Here is a 6,912-nt window from a genome sequence, read left to right as displayed (position 1 = left end):
GGAGCCCAGAACTGGACACAGTACTCCAGGTGAGGCCTGACCAGGGCAGAGTAGAGGGGGAGGATCACCTCCCTTGACCTGCTGGCCACGCTCCTTTGAATGCACGCCAGGATCCCATTAGCCCTCTTGGCCACCAGGGCACACTGCTGGCTCATGGTCAACCTGTCGTCCACCAGGACCCCCAGGTCCTTCTCCTCAGAGCTCCTCTCCAGCAGGTCATCCCCCAGCCTGTACTGATATTTCCAGTTGTTCCTTCCCAGGTGCAGGACTCTACACTTGTTCTTGTTAAACCTCATTTGGTTTCTTCCTGCCCAGCTCTCCAGCCGGTCCAGGTCTTGCTGAATGGCAGCACAGCCTTCTGGCGTGTCAGCCACTCCTCCCATCTTTGTGTCGTCGGCGTACTTGCTTAGGGCAGACACTATTCCCTCATCAAGGTCATCGATGAAGATGTTGAACAAGACCAGACCCAGCACCAACCCCTGGGGAACACCGCTAGTCACAGGCCTCCAGCCGGACTCTGCACCGCCGATCACCACCCTCTGAGCTCGGCCAGTCAGACAGTTCTCAACCCACCTCACTGTCCACTCCTCTATCCCACACTTTCTCAGCTTTGCTTGCATGATGTCATGGGAGACAGTATCGAAAGCCTTGCTAAAGTCAAAGTAGATGACATCCACTGTTCTCCCCCATCTACCCAGCTGGTGATGCCATCATAGAAGGCAACGAGGTTGATCGAGCACGACTTCCCCTTGGTGAATCCATTATGCCTACTCCTCATAACATTTTTCTCCTTCAATTGCTTGGAGTTGGCATCCAGAACAAGCTGTTCCAACACCTTTCCAGGGACAGAGGTGAGACTGACTGGCCTGTAGTCTCCCAGATCCTCCTTCCTGCCCTTCTTGAAGACCGGAATGACATTGGCTGTCCTCCAGTCTTCAGGCACCTCTCCTGTTTTCCAGGACCTTTCAAAGATGATAGAGAGTGGTTCGGTGATCACCTCTGCCAGGTTCCTTAGCACATGTGGATGCATCCCATCTGGACCCATGGATTTGTGTGCATTGAGCCCACTCAGATGCTCCTGAACCGCTCTCACGTCTACCAGGGGGGAGCTCTCCATTACCCAGACTATTTGTCGTCCCGTGAGGGTCGAGGAGGCCCGGGGGAGTGTCCTTGAAGCAAAGACTGCAGCAAAGAAAGCATTCAGCATCTCCGCCTTCTCAGCTTCTCCCATTACCAGGACACCCCCCTCGTTCAGCAAGGGACCCACATTATCCCTAGTCTTCCTTTTACTGTTTACGTACTTAAAAAACCCTGCTAATTATCCTTTATCCCTTTTGCAAGCCTCATCTCTAGGTGGGCTTTAGCCTTCCTCGTCGCGTCCCTGCAGGCCCTGACAACACCTCTATACTCCTCCCAAGAGGACAGACCCTTTTTCCACATTTCATAGACCTTCCTCTTCCTTTTGATCTTGTCGATGAGCTCCTTGCTCATCCACGCAGGTCTCCTGCCCCTGATTTCCTACTCTTAGGGATGCACCAATCCTGAGCTTGGAAGAAGTGCTATTTAAATGTAGCCCAGCTCTCACAAGCACCCTTGCCTTCTAGCAACCTAGCCCATGAGATACTCCCAGGCAGGTCCCGGAAGAGGTCAAAGTTGGCTCTTTGAAAGTCCAGGGTAGCAATCCTGCTTTTAGCCTTACTTCCTCTGCCTAGTTCCATCTGGAACTCCACCATCTCATGGTCGCTGCATCCCAAGCTACCCCCAACCTTCACACCCTTAACAAGCCCATCCCTGTTGGTAAGGACAAGGTCCAGAAGCACCCCCCGCCTTGTCAACTCCTCCACCACCTGCGCCAGAAAATTGTCTTCAACGCATTGTAGGAACCGTTTGGATTGTGTGTGCCTGGCTGAGTTGCTTACCCAACAGATGTCTGGTCTGATTTGATCTTCAAATTGCTGGGATCAATACCCTGAAAGTGCATCGGGATCCCCACAACGAGATGATACTCATGCAATTACAGCTGGAGGTTTGCAGCTGAGGACATGGAGGTTAGCGCTGGCACAGCGAGGAGGTAGACAGGAGGGTGCAGTGGATAGCACTACCTGTTCTGCCAGGGCCTATTTTACAACACCCTCTGACAGCTGCTGAGCATCCCCACTGCAGGGCCTCTGTCACCATTTGGCATGGAAGATGCCACATTGGCCACAAAGCCCAGCAACTCCACTCTCTTGTCCAGTCGTGGCACAGAAAAACAGATGAACTGGCTGGGACAGATCCATAGCCACCGCCCTGCCACCACACTGCATGCCATCTGTTTTAATTTCTCATCACTTTCAGAGAAGAGCTGGCTGTAGCCAGGGGACCTGCACACACCACCAGCTATGCCCGAACATCTCTTCTCTTTCTCCACACGTGGAGGAAACATTTAATTCGGTGTTTAGTGTCCCTTCAAGCATAACCAAGCAAGTGGAAGACAGATAGCTTAATAACATCAAAGCAGCAGAGTCCATTTCCATCCCATTTACAGAATCACAGAATCATCTAGGTTGGAAGAGACCTCCAAGATCACCTAGTCCAACCTCTGACCTAACACTAACAAGTCCTCCACTAAACCATATCACTAAGCTCTACATCTAAACGTCTTTTAAAGACCTCCCGGGATGGTGACTCAACCACTTCCCTGGGCAGCCCATTCCAATGACTAATAACCCTTTCAGTAAAAAAGTTCTTCCTAATATCCAACCTAAACCACCCCTGGCACAACTTTAGCCCATTCCCCCTCATCCTGTCACCAGGCACGTGGGAGAATAGACCAATCCCCGCCTCGCTACAACCTCCTTTAAGGTACCTATAGAGAGCGATAAGGTCGCCCCCGAGCCTCCTTTTCTCCAGGCTGAACAATACCAGCTCCCTCAGCTGCTCTTTGTAAGACTTGTTCTCCAGACCCCTCACCACCTTCGTTGCCCTTCTCTGTATGATCACCTCTTCTGCTCTTCTGCTCAATCACCTCAATGTCCTTCTTGTAGTGACGGGCCCTAAACTGAACAGAGTACTCGAGGTACGGCCTCACCAGAGCTGAGTACAGGGGGACAATCACTTCCCTGGACCTGCTGGCCACGCTGTTTCTTATACAAGCCAGGATGCTGCTGGCCTTCTTGGCCACCTGAGCCACTGCTGGCTCATATTCAGCCGACTGTCAACCAATACTCCCAGGTCCTTCTCTGCCAGGCAGCTTTCCAACCATTCACCTCCCAGCCTGTAGCGCTGTTTGGGGTTGTTGTGCCCCAGGTGCAGGACCCAGCACTTAGCCTTGTTGAACTTCATACAGTTGGCCTCAGCCCATTGGTCCAGCCTATCCAGATCCTCCTTCCTACCCTCGAGCAGATCGACACATGCACCTAACTTGGTGTCGTCTGCAAACTTGCTGAGGGTGCACTCAATCCCCTCATTCAGATCATCGATAAAGATATTAAAGAGAACTGGCCCCAGTACCGAGCCCTGGGGGACTCCACTAGTGACCGGCCTCCAACTGGATTTGACTCCATTCACCACAACTCTTTGGGCCCGGCTACCCAGCCAGTTTATAACCCAACGAAACGTATGCCAGTCCAGGCCATGAGCAGCCAGTTTCTTGAGGAGAATGTTGTGGGAAACGGTGTCAAAAGCCTTACTGAAATCAAGGTAGACCACATCCACAGCCTTTCCCTCGTCCACTAAGCATGTCACTTTGTCATAGGAGATCAGGTTTGTCAAGCAGGACCTGCCTTTCATAAACCCATGCTGAGTGGGCCTGATCGCCTGATTGCCCTGCAAGTGCTGCGTGATGACGCTCAAGATAATCTGCTCCATTAGCTTCCCTGGCACTGAATTTATACATTGCCTGGGATATGGTACCTATTGCTTTAGGGTCAGCAACAAGTGATTGTGCCACTCCTGAACTCAGCTTAAACTGCTTTGTCAAGAACATGCAATTTCCCTTCCAGAAAGTTTGCAAAGGGGGAGGATTTTAAAAGACAGCAGCATTCGTACCTGTGTGGAGGGCTGCTGCCGGCCACCAGGAGTGGAGAAGACATTCAAATTCATTCTGACCCATTGCAGAGCATTGCTGCGTGCTGCTCACCCCACAGATAGGTGTGTGGAGGAGAGCAGCCGCGTTGCTGTGTGTGACCCATCTCCACTAGTGAAGCCTTGTGAAACCAGGGCCAGTGACAGACACGATGCTCTCCCATGCCCAGGAAGGACTCGTAAATCAACTGGGAAACTTGTCCTGAGTCAGACTGAAGGCAGCCCTGACAGCTTGGATTGTCTCAGGCTGTGGTTTTGATGGAAATATAAAAGCATTAATATTATAGGATGCTATCCTCCACAGATCCTGCACCCCCTAAGAAACTACCACATGGCTGTGTTTTCTGTGCTCTCTCAGCACAGGGAAGATTTGCATTTCCAGTGGTGTCCATTGGAAGGAACTTTTTAAAAATCAGTCAGAACACTGGGCCTGGAAAAAAAAAAAAAAAAAGGCAAAGAACACAAAAAGATTAATCAGGCAAGAACATCCCTCAGCAGAACGATGCCTGGAGAAATCGCAGAGAGAAAAGATCCCAAGAAAAGGCAGCTTCAGCACACAATTACCATCTGCCTTCAGAGGCTTTGTCCTCATTTAAATAAGTGATGTGCAGAAGCTGCCTGTTGCTTTTGAGGGACTGTCCCCCTCCTGCAGGGACTCATGGAGTGAGGACCAGTTCCCTGATGTGGGTGTAAGCTCTTCCCAAGAACGTGGCAAGGCTCCAGCTGATCTGGACTGGGGAAAGCTCAGAGCTGGCATTGCTAACCCCACAGGTCTTAATCCCCCTTCCCAGTGTTACTAGTAATGAGACAAGCAGGTTTTAAAACACAGTCTAACACAGATTGATGCACCAAGTGGGAAACGCTGTCAGAAGTACTGATTACCCTTTATTGCAGAGCTTTCTAACATCTCCAGCTTAATAATAACATTAAAGAATCAAATCAGCAATTAATAGGGAAATTATGGGAACATGGACAGTATGATTAAGGATGTACCCTGTAGTAAAGCAAGGGAAGTACAGGCAAATGCACAGCACAGACCAGTTTGGTGCTGTCAGTCCACTCCGGTCCAGGTGCTACGGATGCTGTGTCAAAACAGACATCCTTCTCCCATGGCACTGACAGGTAAAGGTTGGCCAACAGGAAAAGCAAGGATGGAGGGAGGCAAACCCGAAGCCTTGCTCAAGTAGGATTCCCACTGGCATGGGCCTCAGACCTACGGCACTAATAATCAGTGACACAGACCTGCCATATCACTAACTGCACAGTAATGCACGTTTCGCCACGACTCCAATGGGAAGAGTGGAAGTTACTCAAGAGAATGTGTTAACCTAACATTGTCTCCCAATAATTTCAATTAGCTCTTGTCATTGCTACAGCCTCCAAAGGCTAATAAAACATGACGTTCCTCTCTTCCCTGATGCTGAAGTGAGCACTTTCCAGTATGCTGGACTCCCACCTCCCATCATGCGCACCTTCAGCTTTATGCTTCTTTCCCCTTTTTTGTCTTCAGAAAAGCTAAAGAAGGGATTGTTTTATGCTAACAAATACAGTGGGAATATGGGGGAAATCAGGACTGAACTACTTGTATATCTCCTGCCAGCTGTATCTTGTTTACCAGCTCTTAGGAGCCTGATGAAATGTATTATTTCAACATTGTGGCCATGCCCACAATTTGAATCTAGGAATTATCTGAAATCTGACAGCAGTACACTATAAAAGCTTATTCCAAAGAACATGAAAAGTTTTGTATCAAATCACTACATGTACTTTCTCATCACACACCAAGTTGGTGAATTTATCTGAATCTGTTTACAGCAAAGAGCTGGGCAAGCTGCAAGAGCACAGGTACCAGGTAGTCTCATGTGTTGTTGTGTCTTCATAGCCATTTGTGATATACTTGGTTTGGGCTGTGGAATCAAACAAAGGTTTTTCAGATGCAGAAAACAAGATGAGGAAAAATCCCTTCAGGCTGGAGTAAAATAAGACTTTTTCAGACATGGAGGAGCTTGGGACATGGAGAGGGTTCTCAGACATGTTTTAGAGAAATCCATGACAGTTTTTAATTCAAGAAGGGAAACCAAAGCATCAACCACAGATGAGGATCTGCAGTTTGGAGACCCTTTCCTTATGCCCCATCATCAAAAGAATAGGTGGAAAAAAGATGTCAGTCTGATCCACTCAAAATATCACATGCCAGAGCTAAATTCTGAATCTCAACCTGAAAGTTGAGGTCCCACACTCCAGCCAAAGTAATACAAATTTCCTTCCTCTAGGCATAAAAGAAGAGTTGCTGTCCTGCCTTGTATTTATGCCTGCTTGCTATCTCTGAAAAGGAACAAGCTCTCTTTTAAGCACATCAGCCCCCCATGACCCACACTCGCTGAAGGCTTAATTGCTTACCTTCACAGAATACATCTATTAATTTAAGGATGTGATTCACGTCTCCCCCCAATGGCACAAGCTCAATGCTAACTAACCCGAAAGCCCAGGAAACACCCTTTGCTTGAGTAGCATTGATTAATCCAGAAAAACAAAGGCAGCATGGAGTCAGTGGCCAGGTTGTTTCAGCAGCGAGGTCTGCACTGCTGCATTACAAGGCTGTCAATATATCACACCTGCACACCACAGCCAGCAGCGCAGCGTAGCAAAGATGGCATTGTCTGAAGGCTCAATTGGGGGGTGCTGAGCAATGCAATTTACTCTGGGTGAGGCTGTTTTTCAAAAATGCCACCGACAGCCTAGACAAGCAGAATGCCTGGGACAAGAACTCAAAACCATCAGCAGTGTGGAGGTCAAAAGCAAACAAGTTTATAAATGTTCCTACTATAAAGCTCCTCTTTTATGATC

This window comes from Oxyura jamaicensis (genome assembly GCF_011077185.1).
Source record: "Oxyura jamaicensis isolate SHBP4307 breed ruddy duck chromosome 3 unlocalized genomic scaffold, BPBGC_Ojam_1.0 oxy39_random_OJ72175, whole genome shotgun sequence".
Classification (NCBI taxonomy): domain Eukaryota; kingdom Metazoa; phylum Chordata; class Aves; order Anseriformes; family Anatidae; genus Oxyura; species Oxyura jamaicensis.
Note: the sequence above shows the minus strand (reverse complement) of the source record.